Raw genomic sequence first — 21449 nt, 5'->3', positions numbered from 1 at the left:
CATGAAAATGAAATGGTATATTAATTTCGTCACGAAACCGAAAATTGTAAGTCCTTAAAGGAAAATAGATAGACCCACCATTAAGTATACCGAAATAATCAGGTTGAAGAGCTGAGTTGATTTAGCCATGTCCGTCTGTCCGTCTGTCTGTTTGTATGCAAACTAGTCCCTCAATTTTTGAGATATCTTGATAAAATTTGGTGAGCAGGTGTATTTGGGTGTCCGATTAGACATTTGTCGGAACCGACCGGATCGGACCACTATAGCATATATCCTCCATACAACCGATTTTTCAGAAAAAGAGGATTTTTGTAATATCTTACCCAATTTAAGAGATTGAAGCTTCAAACTTCACCATATACTTTCGAATATTGCACATATTGTTGCCTGAAAAAATTTATGAGATCGGTCGTATATATAGTATATATCCCCCACAACCGATTGTTCAGATAAGGAACTTTTCGTAATTACTGCCCTATTTTAAGAGCTAGAGGCTTCAAATTTCAGCGAACGCTTACGTATATAGCATATATTGTTGTCTGAAAAAATCATAAAGATCGGTGGTATATATAGTATATATATGGTGGTATATATAGTATATATATATAGTATATATATAGTATATATATATATAATTTTGAAGCTAGAAGCTTCAAATTTCACCGAATATTTACTTATATAGCATATATTGTTGTCTGAAAAAATCATAGAGATCGGTTGTATATATAGTATATATCTCATACAACCGATTGTTCAGATAAGAAACGTTTCGCAATTTCTACCCCATTTTAACAGTTATAAGCTTCAAATTTCACCGATTGGTTACGTATATAGCATATATTGTTGTCTGAAAAAATCATAGAGATCGGTTGTATATATAGTATATATCTCATACAACCGATTGTTCAGATAAGAAACTTTTCGCAATTTCTACCCCATTTTAACAGTTATAAGCTTCAAATTTCACCGATTGCTTACGCATATAGTATGTATTGTTGTGTCAAAAAATCATAGAGATCGGTGATATATATAATATATATATGATGGTATATATAGTATATATATATAGTATATATATATTTTTTTACGATTTCGGCCCCATTTTAACAGCTAGAAGCTTCAAATTTCACCAACTGCTTACGTGTATAGCATATATTGATGTCTGAAAAAATCGTTGAGATCGGTGGTACACATAGTATATATCTCATACAACCGATTGTTCAGATAAGAAACTTTACGCAATTTCTGCCCCGTTTTAACAGTTAGAAGCTTCAAATTTCACAAAATGCTTTCGTATATAGCATATATTGTTGTCTGAAAAAATCATAGAGATCGGTGGTATATATATTATATACTTCATATAAACTGTCATATTGGACCCTTTTTTACGGCTAGAAGCTTCAAGATTCATCAAATTTCATCAAATAGTTACGTTTACGTCATATATTTTTGGAATACGTGATTCGTAGCCATAGTTTTTACATGCAGACCACAAAAAACGTGAAGCTTTGCATCCTCACACAGATTACCTACCTATTTTTATACCTTTCATGAAAATGAAATGGTATATTAATTTCGTCACGAAACCGAAAATTGTAAGTCCTTAAAGGAAAATAGATAGACCCACCATTAAGTATACCGAAATAATCAGGTTGAAGAGCTGAGTTGATTTAGCCATGTCCGTCTGTCCGTCTGTCCGTCTGTCTGTTTGTATGCAAACTAGTCCCTCAATTTTTGCGATATCTTGATAAAATTTGGTGAGCAGGTGTATTTGGGTGTCCGATTAGACATTTGTCGGAACCGACCGGATCGGACCACTATAGCATATATCCTCCATACAACCGATTTTTCAGAAAAAGAGGATTTTTGTAATATCTTACCCAATTTAACAGATTGAAGCTTCAAACTTCACCATATACTTTCGAATATTGCACATATTGTTGCCTGAAAAAATTTATGAGATCGGTCGTATATATAGTATATATCCCCCATAACCGATTGTTCAGATAAGGAACTTTTCGTAATTACTGCCCTATTTTAAGAGCTAGAGGCTTCAAATTTCAGCGAATGCTTACGTATATAGCATATATTGTTGTCTGAAAAAATCATAAAGATCGGTGGTATATATAGTATATATATGGTGGTATATATAGTATATATATATAGTATATATATAGTATATATATATATAATTTTGAAGCTAGAAGCTTCAAATTTCACCGAATATTTACTTATATAGCATATATTGTTGTCTGAAAAAATCATAGAGATCGGTTGTATATATAGTATATATCTCATACAACCGATTGTTCAGATAAGAAACTTTTCGCAATTTCTACCCCATTTTAACAGTTATAAGCTTCAAATTTCACCGATTGGTTACGTATATAGCATATATTGTTGTCTGAAAAAATCATAGAGATCGGTTGTATATATAGTATATATCTCATACAACCGATTGTTCAGAAAAGAAACTTTTCGCAATTTCTACCCCATTTTAACAGCTATAAGCTTCAAATTTCACTGATTGCTTACGTATATAGCATATATTGTCGTCTGAAAAAATCATAGAGATCGGTTGTATATATAGTATATATCTCATACAACCGATTGTTCAGATAAGAAACTTTTCGCAATTTCTACCCCATTTTAACAGTTATAAGCTTCAAATTTCACCGATTGCTTACGCATATAGTATGTATTGTTGTGTCAAAAAATCATAGAGATCGGTGATATATATAATATATATATGATGGTATATATAGTATATATATATAGTATATATATATTTTTTTACGATTTCGGCCCCATTTTAACAGCTAGAAGCTTCAAATTTCACCAACTGCTTACGTGTATAGCATATATTGATGTCTGAAAAAATCATTGAGATCGGTGGTACACATAGTATATATCTCATACAACCGATTGTTCAGATAAGAAACTTTACGCAATTTCTGCCCCGTTTTAACAGTTAGAAGCTTCAAATTTCACAAAATGCTTTCGTATATAGCATATATTGTTGTCTGAAAAAATCATAGAGATCGGTGGTATATATATTATATACTTCATATAAACTGTCATATTGGACCCTTTTTTACGGCTAGAAGCTTCAAGATTCATCAAATTTCATCAAATAGTTACGTTTACGTCATATATTTTTGGAATACGTGATTCGTAGCCATAGTTTTTACATGCAGACCACATAAAACGTGAAGCTTTGCATCCTCACACAGATTACCTACCTATTTTTATACCTTTCATGAAAATGAAATGGTATATTAATTTCGTCACGAAACCGAAAATTGTAAGTCCTTAAAGGAAAATAGATAGACCCACCATTAAGTATACCGAAATAATCAGGTTGAAGAGCTGAGTTGATTTAGCCATGTCCGTCTGTCCGTCTGTCTGTTTGTATGCAAACTAGTCCCTCAATTTTTGAGATATCTTGATAAAATTTGGTGAGCAGGTGTATTTGGGTGTCCGATTAGACATTTGTCGGAACCGACCGGATCGGACCAATATAGCATATATCCTCCATACAACCGATTTTTCAGAAAAAGAGGATTTTTGTAATATCTTACCCAATTTAACAGATTGAAACTTCAAACTTCACCATATACTTTCGAATATTGCACATATTGTTGCCTGAAAAAATTTATGAGATCGGTCGTATATATAGTATATATCCCCCACAACCGATTGTTCAGATAAGGAACTTTTCGTAATTACTGCCCTATTTTAAGAGCTAGAGGCTTCAAATTTCAGCGAATGCTTACGTATATAGCATATATTGTTGTCTGAAAAAATCATAAAGATCGGTGGTATATATAGTATATATATGGTGGTATATATAGTATATATATATAGTATATATATAGTATTTATATATATAATTTTGAAGCTAGAAGCTTCAAATTTCACCGAATATTTACTTATATAGCATATATTGTTGTCTGAAAAATCATAGAGATCGGTTGTATATATAGTATATATCTCATACAACCGATTGTTCAGATAAGAAACTTTTCGCAATTTCTACCCCATTTTAACAGTTATAAGCTTCAAATTTCACCGATTGGTTACGTATATAGCATATATTGTTGTCTGAAAAAATCATAGAGATCGGTTGTATATATAGTATATATCTCATACAACCGATTGTTCAGATAAGAAACTTTTCGCAATTTCTACCCCATTTTAACAGCTATAAGCTTCAAATTTCACTGATTGCTTACGTATATAGCATATATTATCGTCTGAAAAAATCATAGAGATCGGTTGTATATATAGTATATATCTCATACAACCGATTGTTCAGATAAGAAACTTTTCGCAATTTCTACCCCATTTTAACAGTTATAAGCTTCAAATTTCACCGATTGCTTACGCATATAGTATGTATTGTTGTGTCAAAAAATCATAGAGATCGGTGATATATATAATATATATATGATGGTATATATAGTATATATATATAGTATATATATATTTTTTTACGATTTCGGCCCCATTTTAACAGCTAGAAGCTTCAAATTTCACCAACTGCTTACGTGTATAGCATATATTGATGTCTGAAAAAATCATTGAGATCGGTGGTACACATAGTATATATCTCATACAACCGATTGTTCAGATAAGAAACTTTACGCAATTTCTGCCCCGTTTTAACAGTTAGAAGCTTCAAATTTCACAAAATGCTTTCGTATATAGCATATATTGTTGTCTGAAAAAATCATAGAGATCGGTGGTATATATATTATATACTTCATATAAACTGTCATATTGGACCCTTTTTTACGGCTAGAAGCTTCAAGATTCATCAAATTTCATCAAATAGTTACGTTTACGTCATATATTTTTGGAATACGTGATTCGTAGCCATAGTTTTTACATGCAGACCACAAAAAACGTGAAGCTTTGCATCCTCACACAGATTACCTACCTATTTTTATACCTTTCATGAAAATGAAATGGTATATTAATTTCGTCACGAAACCGAAAATTGTAAGTCCTTAAAGGAAAATAGATAGACCCACCATTAAGTATACCGAAATAATCAGGTTGAAGAGCTGAGTTGATTTAGCCATGTCCGTCTGTCCGTCTGTCCTTCTGTCTGTTTGTATGCAAACTAGTCCCTCAATTTTTGAGATATCTTGATAAAATTTGGTGAGCAGGTGTATTTGGGTGTCCGATTAGACATTTGTCGGAACCGACCGGATCGGACCACTATAGCATATATCCTCCATACAACCGATTTTTCAGAAAAAGAGGATTTTTGTAATATCTTACCCAATTTAACAGATTGAAGCTTCAAACTTCACCATATACTTTCGAATATTGCACATATTGTTGCCTGAAAAAATTTATGAGATCGGTCGTATATATAGTATATATCCCCCACAACCGATTGTTCAGATAAGGAACTTTTCGTAATTACTGCCCTATTTTAAGAGCTAGAGGCTTCAAATTTCAGCGAATGCTTACGTATATAGCATATATTGTTGTCTGAAAAAATCATAAAGATCGGTGGTATATATAGTATATATATGGTGGTATATATAGTATATATATATAGTATATATATATATAATTTTGAAGCTAGAAGCTTCAAATTTCACCGAATATTTACTTATATAGCATATATTGTTGTCTGAAAAAATCATAGAGATCGGTTGTATATATAGTATATATCTCATACAACCGATTGTTCAGATAAGAAACTTTTCGCAATTTCTACCCCATTTTAACAGTTATAAGCTTCAAATTTCACCGATTGGTTACGTATATAGCATATATTGTTGTCTGAAAAAATCATAGAGATCGCTTGTATATATAGTATATATCTCATACAACCGATTGTTCAGAAAAGAAACTTTTCGCAATTTCTACCCCATTTTAACAGCTATAAGCTTCAAATTTCACTGATTGCTTACGTATATAGCATATATTGTCGTCTGAAAAAATCATAGAGATCGGTTGTATATATAGTATATATCTCATACAACCGATTGTTCAGATAAGAAACTTTTCGCAATTTCTACCCCATTTTAACAGTTATAAGCTTCAAATTTCACCGATTGCTTACGCATATAGTATGTATTGTTGTGTCAAAAAATCATAGAGATCGGTGATATATATAATATATATATTTCATATTTCATATTTCATATCTTTATTAAGTCAAATGGTAACAACCTTACTGACTAGATTACAGGTTAACTTAGTACTAGTTTAACAATTTTAAAGTAAGATTTACTGAGATAAGTAATAGGACTCAATGCGTGCCTTAAACAGAGACCTTGGCATGGCAAAGTCCAGGTCAAGGCTTCTGGATAGGCGATTAAATTCTACAAGACCTCTTATAAGAGGTGCGAAACTGAAGTAATTCGAACGCAGCACTTCAACGCGGAATGTACTGTGAAAGCGGAGAGCTCTGTTAGGGACATTGAAATTCAACTGCCCAAGTAGTTCTGAGCAGTCAATGGCACCGGATATTATGTCAAAAATAAACATTACGTTTTGAACAAGACGTCTAACTTCAAGTGGCAAGACATTGATAAGCATGCATCTTGCATTGTAGGGTGGCAGGGGATTAACAGAGTGCAGAGGTTGAAGAGCAAATCGTATGAACTTGCGCTGAATTCTTTCAATTCTTAAAGAGTGTGAGGAGTATATGGGATTCCAGATGACTGATGCATACTCTAACTTGGAACGCACTAAGGCATTGTATAAGATTTTCCTGGTATATGGGTCCTTGAAATCCTTGGCATATCGTCGCAAGAAAGCTAAGTTGGTATAAGCCTTTGGTATGAGAAAGTTTACATGATTACAAAAAGTAAAAGATGAGTCAAAAATTACGCCAAGATCGCGAAACTCATTAATTGACGCAAGAGTTACATTTGAAATCGAGTACGCGAATGAAACCACATTCGTAGACTTAGTATACGTCATGTGGCAGCATTTATTAATATTGAGTCGCAGATTATTTTGACAGGCCCAATTATTTATAGCATTCAGATCTTCTTGCAGACGCAATGCATCAGAAGTACAGGAGATTCTCCGAAAGAGTTTTAAGTCGTCAGCATAAAGCAAATAATTGGAATTGTTTATGCATGAGCCAACATCATTAATAAACATTAAGAACAAAATAGGACCAAGGATGCTACCTTGTGGTACACCCGAAGTTGCTGAGAATTCATAAGACTTAGTTCTCTCGATTTCAACAAAAGATATTCTATTTTCCAAATAGGACTTCACCCACGACAGAAAGCTTGAGTGAAAGCCCATGTGTTCAAGTTTCCACAGAAATAATTTGTGCGAAACTGTGTCAAAAGCCTTGGAAAAATCCGCATATATGGTGTCAACTTGACATCCATCCTTAAACGCAGAGACATAAAACTGAGAGAAAACAGCCAGATTTGTAGTAGTCGAACGTCCCGCAATGAAACCATGCTGACATGGATCGACTATTTTATTTATAGCGAATGATACTTTGTTTTTAACTACCTTTTCAAAAAGTTTTGAACATGTTGACAGTTTGGATATTGGCCTATAATTTTTTACTTCATTTTTATTGCCTGACTTGAAGATAGGAGTGATAGACACCAGCTTCCAGCGATCAACAAAAACTCCAGACGATAGCGAAATATTGAAAATGTGGCACAGTGGCCACAGAGGACAATCCATCAATATCATTTTTGATTGAGGTCTGTAAGGAGGTATACCCAAGATAATATCGGTCTCAGACAAGGACAGAGACCCAAAGTCTAAAGGTTTGGGGCTATCAGTAAGATACCTGTTGTCAAAGTTATCGGCCTCAACAACAAACGTAGATTTGAAAAAATCAGCAAAAAGATTTGCCGAATCGACCAAACTGTTGGAGCAAATGTCATTAAATTTGACACAGGTAGGTATATTAGAACAACCTTTCTTTGAACGAACATAGTTCCAAAAAGATTTAGGATTAACTTTCAACTCATCTTCAACTCTAGAAACGTATTTGTTGTACAAAAACTTATCAAGAACATTGAACTGCGTCATATAGGAAGTATACTGATCTTTAAAAACAGTATCGCTGGTATCCTTGTATAATTTAAAGTACTTATTTCTTTGATTTTTCAACTTTTTCAACCTAGTATTGTACCAGGGTAGTTTGTGAACTTTAACTGGTAGGAGAGAAAGATTCCTACTGAATATGTCAGCCATCTTTACCAGAAAAATGTCGAAACATTCAGTTGCATTTTTAGCAAAGAAAATAGATGTCCAGTCTATTTCAGATATGAGAGAGTTTAAGGATTCGTAATTTGCATCCTTAAAGTTATAGGCGCACTCATTATTATTTATATTGTTTTTCGGCACTAGGTCGAAGAATTCAATAGATAAATATAGGGCTACATGATGCATATCTGATTTATATATAGGAAACACACATTCAGTCAAGTGAGTTATGAGGTTCTCATCGACAAAAATTAGGTCCAAAATATTGTTTAACTGGTTCACGAAATTGTTAATCTGAATTAAATTGGCACTAAAAAGGGTGTCTAAAAAATTAATCTCATGGGGATGATGAACATTAGTAGGTGTTAAGATATCATCTTCTAGTAATTTCGACCAAACAACATTGCTGAGATTAAAATCTCCCAGGACGCAAAAATTACTATCAACATTATATTCATATAGGTCAAATATATTATTAACATGAGCAAAGTATAGTATATATATATAGTATATATATATTTTTTTTACGATTTCGGCCCCATTTTAACAGCTAGAAGCTTCAAATTTCACCAACTGCTTACGTGTATAGCATATATTGATGTCTGAAAAAATCATTGAGATCGGTGGTACACATAGTATATATCTCATACAACCGATTGTTCAGATAAGAAACTTTACGCAATTTCTGCCCCGTTTTAACAGTTAGAAGCTTCAAATTTCACAAAATGCTTTCGTATATAGCATATATTGTTGTCTGAAAAAATCATAGAGATCGGTGGTATATATATTATATACTTCATATAAACTGACATATTGGACCCTTTTTTACGGCTAGAAGCTTCAAGATTCATCAAATTTCATTAAATAGTTACGTTTACGTCATATATTTTTGGAATACGTGATTCGTAGCCATAGTTTTTACATGCAGACCACAAAAAACGTGAAGCTTTGCATCCTCACACAGATTACCTACCTATTTTTTATTTTATATTTATCTTAAAAATCGTTTAGATATGTTCAAATTTCACCAAATGCTTACGTGTATAGCATATATTGTTGTCTAAGAAAATCATAGATACCGGTGGTATATATAGTATATATCCCATACAACCGATTGTTCAGATAAGAAACTTTGCGCAATTTCTTCCCCATTTTAACAGTTATAAGCTTCAAATTTCACCGATTGCTTACGTATATAGTATGTATTGTTGTGTCAAAAAATCATAAAGGTCGGTGATATATATAATATATATATGATGGTATATATAGTATATATATATAGTATATATATATTTTTTTACGATTTCGGCCCCATTTTAACAGCTAGAAGCTTCAAATTTCACCAACTGCTTACGTGTATAGCATATATTGATGTCTGAAAAAATCATTGAGATCGGTGGTACACATAGTATATATCTCATACAACCGATTGTTCAGATAAGAAACTTTACGCAATTTCTGCCCCGTTTTAACAGTTAGAAGCTTCAAATTTCACAAAATGCTTTCGTATATAGCATATATTGTTGTCTGAAAAAATCATAGAGATCGGTGGTATATATATTATATACTTCATATAAACTGTCATATTGGACCCTTTTTTACGGCTAGAAGCTTCAAGATTCATCAAATTTCATCAAATAGTTACGTTTTCGTCATATATTTTTGAAATACGTGATTCGTAGCCATAGTTTTTACATGCAGACCACAAAAAACCTGAAACTTTGCATCCTCACACGAAGTACCTACCTGTTTTTTATTTTATATTTATCTTAAAAATCGTTAAGGTATGTAGATCTGTTCACTATATATTTCTTATCTTATACATCCGATTATTCGGAGATTACGAACGGGATAAGATTATTGTTCAGCCCCATTCATGAAAGGTATGAAGTCTTCGGCACAGCCGAAGACAGTCCCTTTCTTACTTGTTATACCTTTCATGAAAATGAAATGGTATATTAATTTCGTCACGGAACCGAAAATTGTAAGTCCTTAAAGGAAAATAGATAGACCCACCATTAAGTATACCGAAATAATCAGGTTGAAGAGCTGAGTTGATTTAGCCATGTCCGTCTGTCCGTCTGTCCGTCTGTCCGTCTGTCTGTTTGTATGCAAACTAGTCCCTCAATTTTTGAGATATCTTGATAAAATTTGGTGAGCAGGTGTATTTGGGTGTCCGATTAGACATTTGTCGGAACCGACCGGATCGGACCACTATAGCATATATCCTCCATACAACCGATTTTTCAGAAAAAGAGGATTTTTGTAATATCTTACCCAATTTAACAGATTGAAGCTTCAAACTTCACCATATACTTTCGAATATTGCACATATTGTTGCCTGACAAAATTTATGAGATCGGTCGTATATATAGTATATATCCCCCACAACCGATTGTTCAGATAAGGAACTTTTCGTAATTACTGCCCTATTTTAAGAGCTAGAGGCTTCAAATTTCAGCGAATGCTTACGTATATAGCATATATTGTTGTCTGAAAAAATCATAAAGATCGGTGGTATATATAGTATATATATGGTGGTATATATAGTATATATATATAGTATATATATAGTATATATATATATAATTTTGAAGCTAGAAGCTTCAAATTTCACCGAATATTTACTTATATAGCATATATTGTTGTCTGAAAAAATCATAGAGATCGGTTGTATATATAGTATATATCTCATACAACCGATTGTTCAGATAAGAAACTTTTCGCAATTTCTACCCCATTTTAACAGTTATAAGCTTCAAATTTCACCGATTGGTTACGTATATAGCATATATTGTTGTCTGAAAAAATCATAGAGATCGGTTGTATATATAGTATATATCTCATACAACCGATTGTTCAGAAAAGAAACTTTTCGCAATTTCTACCCCATTTTAACAGCTATAAGCTTCAAATTTCACTGATTGCTTACGTATATAGCATATATTGTCGTCTGAAAAAATCATAGAGATCGGTTGTATATATAGTATATATCTCATACAACCGATTGTTCAGATAAGAAACTTTTCGCAATTTCTACCCCATTTTAACAGTTATAAGCTTCAAATTTCACCGATTGCTTACGCATATAGTATGTATTGTTGTGTCAAAAAATCATAGAGATCGGTGATATATATAATATATATATGATGGTATATATAGTATATATATATAGTATATATATATTTTTTTACGATTTCGGCCCCATTTTAACAGCTAGAAGCTTCAAATTTCACCAACTGCTTACGTGTATAGCATATATTGATGTCTGAAAAAATCATTGAGATCGGTGGTACACATAGTATATATCTCATACAACCGATTGTTCAGATAAGAAACTTTACGCAATTTCTGCCCCGTTTTAACAGTTAGAAGCTTCAAATTTCACAAAATGCTTTCGTATATAGCATATATTGTTGTCTGAAAAAATCATAGAGATCGGTGGTATATATATTATATACTTCATATAAACTGTCATATTGGACCCTTTTTTACGGCTAGAAGCTTCAAGATTCATCAAATTTCATCAAATAGTTACGTTTACGTCATATATTTTTGGAATACGTGATTCGTAGCCATAGTTTTTACATGCAGACCACATAAAACGTGAAGCTTTGCATCCTCACACAGATTACCTACCTATTTTTTATTTTATATTTATCTTAAAAATCGTTTAGATATGTTCAAATTTCACCAAATGCTTACGTGTATAGCATATATTGTTGTCTGAGAAAATCATAGATACCGGTGGTATATATAGTATATATCCCATACAACCGATTGTTCAGATAAGAAACTTTGCGCAATTTCTTCCCCATTTTAACAGTTATAAGCTTCAAATTTCACCGATTGCTTACGTATATAGTATGTATTGTTGTGTCAAAAAATCATAGAGATCGGTGATATATATAATATATATATGATGGTATATATAGTATATATATATAGTATATATATATTTTTTTACGATTTCGGCCCCATTTTAACAGCTAGAAGCTTCAAATTTCACCAACTGCTTACGTGTATAGCATATATTGATGTCTGAAAAAATCATTGAGATCGGTGGTACACATAGTATATATCTCATACAACCGATTGTTCAGATAAGAAACTTTACGCAATTTCTGCCCCGTTTTAACAGTTAGAAGCTTCAAATTTCACAAAATGCTTACGTATATAGCATATATTGTTGTCTGAAAAAATCATAGAGATCGGTCGTATATATATTATATACTTCATATAAACTGTCATTTTGACCCCTTTTTTACGGCTAGAATCTTCAAAATTCATCAAATTTCATCAAATAGTTACGTTTTCGTCATATATTTTTGAAATACGTGATTCGTAGTCATAGTTTTTACACGCAGACCACAAAAAACCTGAAACTTTGCATCCTCACACGAAGTACCTACCTGTTTTTTATTTTATATTTATCTTAAAAATCGTTAAGGTATGTAGATCTGTTCACTATATATTTCTTATCTTATACATCCGAATATTCGGAGATTACGAACGGGATAAGATTATTGTTCAGCCCCATTCATGAAAGGTATGAAGTCTTCGGCACAGCCGAAGACAGTCCTGTTCTTACTTGTTTTATTTGATTTGATACATCAACTTCCAGCGCAGTACGATTTTGACATTTGTCCATCGAATTTACAAAAACAAAATACATGGAATTTTTATTTATGTTTGTAGGTATGCCACCATGCTGCCACCTTGTATCGTTCCCATTCACTCACTGCAAAATAATCTTACTTACTTACTTAACTTACTGCAAAATAATCACCGTAGCAAAATAGTCAATGGGTTCTTATATAATGAGGCCGGGAAACAGCAGTTAACACCTTTCAACTTGAAATCGGTCGACTTTCATTCTAAAATATCGTTTTGATTTAACGAAGACTATTGAAATCATTGTTGTGAACACAAGCGTCTGCAAACTTCGGTCTACATTTCAAAAATTTTATCCAGGGTCCTTGTAAAATTTTAATTATGTAGATGCGCCAAGGATTATACGATTTTCACCCATGAGTTACGAAATGACATCCTCTTAAACTGTTTATGATTTCGAGGGCGGCATCCTCGGCCCAATAGTCACTCCCTAACGTTTTTTCAGAGCTACACCTAGAGCTTCTAGGAAAGTGACGTCGACGAAGGTATGAGTTCGAAGTCGCAGTCCGATAGGTTCTGTGCTGGCATATGAGGGTCAGGAGGCGTGCTAGTGACTGCTATTGTTCGCACATCGGGAATTGTAGCTCTTAAAAACAGCCGAAAAAACTGGAGGCGCCCTGTGCCGCGAGAGTCACTAGTATTAATAGACCATTAATAGCAACCGTAAGTCGCCTTTGTGCGTGACCGCCAAGGAGCCACAAATGATTTAAAGAAATTGTGTTCGCGACGATTATTGGGGGTTAATCCCAGGTGAAACTACGCTTTGCACGAGATATACAGACAAAACTGTGACCATTTTATATATCTCTATTTATTTTCAGCAAATGCAGCATTACCAATTCCAAAGATCGGGGTTAGGTTCGAAGCCTCTCTGGAGTAAGTGAACGAGGGACAATCCCTCCGCAAGGATCTTCTCCTAAAAATTGTTGCATGATCTGCGAGATTTTGAGGCAAAATTCCCGGAGCTTTCCAAAATGGCCAAAACGTTGATTTTCTTAAATACATACAAACAAAACCTTTCCTAAATATTAAAATATTTAGAAAAATCAAGCTTTTAAAAGTAAGAACACCGGCGTACGCCGGCGCGCCGCCAACGCCGCCGCCGATAAAGTGATCAGCGTAAACCTCTACTACAGGTTCACTCAATATATCTTAATTCTTGGAGTAGCGGTGAGCTGCATCACCATGTTATTCTATAGGGGTCCAAAAAATGTAAAACACCGGGACCCATTGGTCTGAATTATTTTGAAAGTAAATTTAATGTGTTTCAAATTCAAATATAATCTTAAAATTCAACTGAAAAAGTCCTATCGTTCAACCAATTTTTTTCTCCATTCACGTGCTATTTGAAAGTAGGAGAAGGGGCGAGTTTACATAAAAATTAATCATGAAACCTACTGAAAGCTTTCGGAATCATAAACCACTAAATTTCAAACGCATGCTCTATTCCTTTAGCGCCCACTTTATATTGTGCTTCGTTACTATACTCAGCGTGCTTTGCACAGAGTGTATATTAACTTTGATTGGATAACGGTTGGTTGTACAGGTATAAAGGAATCGAGATAGATATAGACTTTCATATATCAAATCATCAGTATCGAAAAAAAATTTGATTGAGCCATATCCGTCCGTCCGTCCGTTAGCACGATAACTTAAGTAAATATTGAGATATCTTCACCAAATTTGGTACACTAGCTTATCTGGACCCAGAATAGATTGGTATTGAAAACGAGCGAAATCGGATGATAACCACGCCCACTTTTTGTATATATAAAATTTTGGAAAACACATAAAACCTGATAATTTAGTAAATAATACATCTAGAATGTTGAAATGTGGACTGATATTGAAACTCTCGATAAAAATTTGGGAAAAAATTTTAAAATGGGCGTGGCACCGCCCACTTGTGATAAAATCAATTTTACAAATATTATTAATCATGAATCAAAAATGGTTAAACCTATCGTAACAAAATTCGGCAGAGAGGTTGCCTTTACTATAGGGAATGCTTTGAAGAAAAATTAACGAAATCGTTTAAGGACCACGCCCACTTTTATATAACAGATTTTTAAAAGGGTCGTGGACGAATAAAATAAGCTATATCTTTGAAAAACAAGTATTTCATTTCCCAAGTGGATTTACAACAATAAATAGGAAAAACTTCAAATTTAAAAAAAATGGGCGTGGCACCGCCCCTTTTATTACTAAGCAATTTTCTATATTTCGGGAGCCATAACTCGAAGAAAAATTAACGGATCGTAATAAAATTGGGTACACACATTTTCCCTATAGTAGGTAATATTCTTAGAAAAATGGACGAGATCGGTTAAAGATCACGCCCACTTTTATATAAAAGATTTTTAAAAGGGTCGTTGACGAAACTAATAAGCTACAACTTAGCAAAACATAGTTTTGAATCAATGATATTTCACTTATCAAGTTTTATTGTAAGAGGAAATGCGGAGACATTTTTTTAAACGGGCGGTGCCACGTGTTATGTAGAAAAGTAATTTATCTGAAATTAAATGTACAATTGAAGCTCACGCTGAGTATATAATGTTCAGTTACACCCGCACTTAGACACCTTTACTTGTTTTTATTTAATTTAAACCGGCAATATTACAATCCGTTGATTAAATCTTTAATTAATTTAATACTATGAAGCTAATAGCCATACTAAAAAAATAAACATAAGTATACTGATACGTCTCTGCAGTCAGGCCTTTTTCATTTGGCTCACATGGAGCTATTTTTAGAACTCAACTTGTGCCATAAAAAAAACTTTACCGATCTACGTTAAAGATCACGCACATTTACACAAACTAACCGTAAGCTTATCGAAAACTCGTATAGGTATTGTGTTTTAAAGTGCATTTGTATGTGGTAGTGATGTTAAGTTGTAAGAACCGACTCAGGCGAGTCCATATCAAGCACACCTGGGTATTAGCAGTTTTTTACAAATTTCATTCGCACATGTTCTATTGTTGCAGTAGCGTTTTGGAAGATGTTTTCGATATAGATAGCTCTTTCCAGGTATAAATACGATACATTCCGGCAATAGTTATTGAGAAAATAAATATATGTACTTCAACATTTGTGTTAGTATTCGCTTAGCGTAGGCGAAGTTGGCAATTGTGCTGGGGAAGCTGTAAAGCAATAAAGCTACATCCAAAAAAAAAAATTCCAAAAAATTCCGGAAGCAGAAGAAGAAAAAAATAATTTAAAAAAAAGTTTTAAGTTAAACGGTTTTTTTTGAAAACAATACTTACATGAAGTAATAATAATACTAAAAGCTAGAAAATAATTAGGTAGGTCCTAGGTACTAGTCATCACACTCCTCATCAATCTAGGGCGTTGATCAGACAATTTAATAAAAGCGTTGGGCGCCTGAAATTTCTAAAAATGTGAGGCGTAGCATAACCTGATTAAGGTTCAGTTGGTCTTATACATGACTTTCAAAAGAAATTTGACCCGTCCAACGCTTTTATTTAATTGTCTGATCAACGCCCGTTTAACTTAAACATTTTTTTTAATTATTTTATTTTCAAGTTTTTAGTCTTTGTTTAATTGCCTATTATTTCGCATTCTATTTAGTTCATTTAGTGACTCATTATTACAGGGACTCTTTCCTGACAATTTGTTGCAATCTTAGTTCTCAATACAACGACTTCACTCGACTCCGCGCCACGTATGCTTGTCCCTCCTCCAACTCCAAAATATTTTGATGCACTTCTACCGGACTGTATGTAATATTTGTTATAACTATGAGCCAAATCGGACATCATAGGTCGCTTTCTATTCATGTATGTATTATGAGTTCCAAATTTGAGCCAAATCCGATCACAAATACGATTTTTGTGAATATCTCGAGCTTTGCGCCACCTAGCGCCGATTTTTTCATAGGTCGCTTTCAATTCTTGTATGTATTATAAGTTCCAAATATGAGCCAAATCGGACCACAAATACGATTTTTTGAATATCTCGATCTTTGCGCCACCTAGCGGCGATTTTTTTCTTATTATTGCATTTTCATCGGGTTCTGAACTATATTCCAAGTTTCAAGCTTGTAGCTTATCGGGAAGTTACTTAAATTTCAATTACGAAATTCGTGCCGACCGTCCACCCTGTCAAGTCAAGCTAAATAAAACCGTTTAAAAATTGAATAGATTTTGCGCAATAGAAACGCTTCCCTTAATCAAGACAATTAAATTTCTTAAAAACTTTATTGTTTTTTCCTTGGTTATAGGAATAATTTTTATAAAAATGGAGAAAATTTTATAAAAAAATTTATTGTGTAACTAAGTATGTATCGCGGCCGTTGATTTCTAGTCGAGGTCCACACACTTTACAGTCGAGTACTCCTATTCACTGAGCTAAATCGCATTCTGTATTGAAAACTATTAAGAAAAATTGTTCCTCAAATTAATGAAATTTGTATGCAAAAATTAGAAATTCTTAAGGGTTGGTTTCCTCCAAAAGCGATGCCGCTATATTACGACCGCTTAAGAGAGGTCGGTATACTTACCGTTTTCAGCGGTTTCGTTTCGTTGGAAACTATGAACTGTTACGGCAGACAATCCGCAAAACTTAATTTTGCATTTTGCATGTTTTTTTAGTTTAATTTTATTTTTTTATTCCATTCACATACAAGAAAAAAAATATTCAAAAAAATTTTAATTCAAAAATGTTTTTTATTTTATAAAAAATTTCAAGTATTTGACAAAATGTTCACCGCTTTGAGTATAGCGGTGGGAACTAACGTTGATAAACCAGTTTGTACCATCATGACGGCCGTAGTATTTCTTGCCCCGACGTTATATTACGTTAAGGTCAACTTAGCCGTCTTCTTAGCTTCCACATAGTTACTTTTACATTGCAACATTTTTGACAACGTACTCTACCACTACGTAACGGCCGCTATATAGCGGGACCGCTTTCAAGGAAACCAAGCCTTTTCTCATTACATTGAGGTTTTATTTAGATTTCCGTTTAAAGTAAATTTTTCTAGGAAAGTAAATTTTTTTAAGCAAGTGTTTTTCTAAGTGTATGTATTGCGCTTACCGACTCCTCGAATTCTCTCACGATTCCCGTTCGAACATAATTTGCACTGGTGTTTTAAAGTTTGCGTTAAAATGGGTTAAACATATATTTCTACATATTTTCAGATAAAGTCGTTGAGCGGAAAATAGATGTTTGCCTTTGAGGTCATTCAGAAACCGTGGTTATGTTCCTCTGCAAACGATTTTATTGGATTTTAGAACTGATCTTCAATTCCTTAAAACCGGTTCTCGGGTATTTTAGTGCTGGGCTTCGTTTACCTGAGACATACATTAAGGCTCCATTGACTGATACTTAGCATAGACTTGACTTGACTTGAGAACTGTCACTTACTGTTCTGTTAAATGAACATTGCATGTTACTGATTATTCAAAACTTAGCAACACTTAACTTGACTTCTTAGAAGTATGTTGAATTTAGATTTTCTATGTAAGTTCTAAGTGACGTTTATATTTTGAGATGCCATTTGTTCGTTTCCATTTCATTTTGACATTTTGTCATACAAATTGTCATTTATTGATTATGATGCCAGATTGTATGCGCTAAGTGGGGTATAATCGTGGCTAAGTTGCCAAGTTTACGCCAAGTCAAGTCTATGCTAAGTATCAGTAATGGAGCCTTTAGTATTGTTGTGTTATGCGTTGTTTTTGCTTCTCTCCAGTAATTCTTCTTCTTATAATACCCAGAACCAACCGTTCTTCGAAGTACTCGGCTCGCTATATCAGGTTGTGTTCAGCTCTGCGCATCACTAGTACTCGATATCACATTACATTTATTTCCCAGCCTTCTGCATTCATAAATATTATCCTTTTCTGCATAGACAGAGAGATAACATCGTCTGGCGGCACCTTCAATGAGAGCTCGTTCAATTCACTAAAACGAAAGGAAAAAATGGCTAAAAATATAAAAATAACAATTTAGAAGTAAAAATAGCATTTGGTTGTCGGAAACGCCTTTGACGACAATCAGGCTCTTACATAAAAATATAGTAATACGATTTCATGCAATACCCACCCAAAACAAACGAACCACATATTAAAAGCGCTATTTTTGGAATTGCATAGTATGCATGTAGGTACGCGTATGTTGTCGCTGACTTTTATAATAATTGCAGGGACGTTGTAACCGGGGGTCGGCTGCCCCCACAAATTCCGACCGGGGGTAGTATATGATCACTTTATGTCAATTTAATTCTATGGATCCATTAGCTGTTTTCATAAATTACTTATTGTCACTCACCTGACCATCGGAATGTGGCAAGTCTGGATATTTCGAAAAGAGCTTAAAGATTAAAGTCGATAATGGACCGTTACTGTGACTGAATCAGAACAAATGCGAAGGCAATAGGCGCTTTTAGAGAACACACTATTTCTTGATACTCTGCAAACATATTTCCATTAGTTAAGTTATAAAAATTTTGTTTTATAAACGGCGAATTGAGCCAACTGTCAAATGGAATAATTAATAGGGTGGGTCGATTTGTATGGACGAAAGTTAACCGATACCGCGCCATCGATTTTTCGATGGGATTTGGGCTAAGGAAAAAAAAGTTCCACTACGCATACCCAAAAAAATAATTTTCAAGCCTGCGAAATTTCATTTTCTTGACTTTTTTTCGACTTTGATTTTTAAGGTTTTTTTCATGACCTACTTACTAAAAAAATGTTCATATGTATACCCTGTCTGACCCAAAAATGTCCGCTAAAAACGTTGGATATACAAAAATATTTTTGTTTTTTTTTTTAAACTGTTATCGACAACGTATTTAGCGGACATGTTTGGGTCGGTCAGGGTATAGATGTAAATTTTACAATCAAATGAAAATTTTTTAGTAGGTCATGAAAAAAATCTTAAAAATCAAAGTCGAAAAAAAGTCAAACAAAATAAATTTCGCAGGCTCGAAAATTATTTTTTTGGGTATGCGTAGTGGAACTTTTTTTCCTAAGCCCAAAGCTCGACCCAGTCTAATAATTAATCTTAAATTTTAAGGAAGATGGCTTCTTAAATTATTTTTTACACTTCACAATGACATTAAGAGGAAACATTTTATTCATAACCAACACTTTAAAATTTCAAAGAACTGCCAAACAGCGGAATAAACACGTTGAGCAAATATAGTGAAGTTAATCGACATATGTGAGAGACTACGTATTAAGAAATATATTTTAAAAGTAGCAATAAAGCTATGTATATTTATTTTGATCCGATATTGTGTTTTAATATTTAAGTTTTTCCCCCTAAAAAAAATTTCGTTGCGACGTCCCAGAAGAATTGTCTACATTCTACGCATTTAAACTTAGCATTTTTAGCTCTATGTTGACCCACCATAAACTGGTTCAATCAAACGAGTAGTAGTAATATTGAAAATTGTCTGACTACTGACTTCTGGCTAGTCGCCAGCCGCCTAAACATTCCAACAATAGGAAGTGTGTGTAGCTGCGGTCTAGCATGACAAATTCAAGGTTTAACTTGGCCCATATTCATTTACCCAATTCTTAAAAGACATGCAGACTGAATGTGCGTGCAATACAAATAAAAGAATCAACAAAACAGAAAAAGCGCCGCATTCCGTGGGCAGACAGATTTTAAAAATAGCCAACTATAAAACGATACAGCAAAAATATTAAGACTGATCCTAAAAACTGAACACATAAATTGTCGTAAAAGTGCGTCTTTGCTATTCGCGTGTGCATGCGAGATAAAAAGCAGCACAGGGGAAAACAATCTATTAACAAAAGTGTCAACATAATCTCTAAGACATTTTTATGGGGATATAAAAATGCTTTATCGATAGTGTTATCGGAAAAGTTGTTTGGTTCCTCTATAACGCTGAACGTCCGAAGAGAGGCTGGTCTAAGCAACGGATCGCCACGGACCACGAGCACGAAGCAAAATTTACATAGAACGATTTGCCAAGGGCTCTGTGTGACAATACCGTGCCCAAACCCTACATTGCATCCATATTAGACAGGCTATCCAAAGGACAAGGATTCATTTGATATCAGCCGTAAATCCGGCAATACTCCATAAAATCTGAAGTTAAAACATATACACATTTAACATCAACAGAAGCTTGAGACCACCTACATAGTTAATATGCTAGGTGCTTGAAGTTAGATTATTGAGACTGGTCTGGGAATCGGAATAAGGATTTTAATCAGATAAGAGACTAAATCTAAGATTTCTCTTTAACTCTCAAAGATCTTCTTCGAATCTAATTTCCTTACAGAAATATGGAATGACTGTCTGTTGTTCTAGAAGGTTTGGGGTGACGCCTTCGCGTAATAGATTGGTATTCTGCAATAAGTTAAATTTAAAATGGCTGCAACGGAGGCACACATAAGCCAGTGTCAGGAAACCCGTTGTGATAATTCGAGGACCTGACAAAGGCTACAGAGTCCTTGATGTCTTACAGCACGTTCTGGTGTATTTCATGAAGAAAGGGAGCTCCCAGGCAGCACTGTTTGGCACCTTTCATCACAGTGTCATTGCGGATGAAG

General features: G+C 33.8%; 1 protein-coding gene and 1 long non-coding RNA gene across 13 annotated transcripts in view; one reads left to right on the top strand and one right to left on the bottom strand.

The window, feature by feature from the left end:
- The window catches only part of LOC137245585 (uncharacterized), a 77334-nt gene extending 58564 nt beyond the window's left edge, over window positions 1-18770 (bottom strand). The window contains exon 1 of the long non-coding RNA XR_010951362.1: window positions 17953-18770. This is a non-coding gene — a long non-coding RNA (uncharacterized lncRNA). The remainder of the gene's footprint in view (window positions 1-17952) is intronic.
- Window positions 1-21449, top strand: part of ITP (ion transport peptide) — a 248134-nt gene that overhangs the window by 198362 nt on the left and 28323 nt on the right. The window lies entirely within an intron of this gene.

This window comes from Eurosta solidaginis, chromosome 3 (assembly GCF_040869045.1).
Source record: "Eurosta solidaginis isolate ZX-2024a chromosome 3, ASM4086904v1, whole genome shotgun sequence".
In the NCBI taxonomy this organism is placed as follows: Eukaryota; Metazoa; Arthropoda; class Insecta; order Diptera; family Tephritidae; genus Eurosta; species Eurosta solidaginis.
Note: the sequence above shows the minus strand (reverse complement) of the source record. Positions and strands in the feature narration are given on the sequence as shown.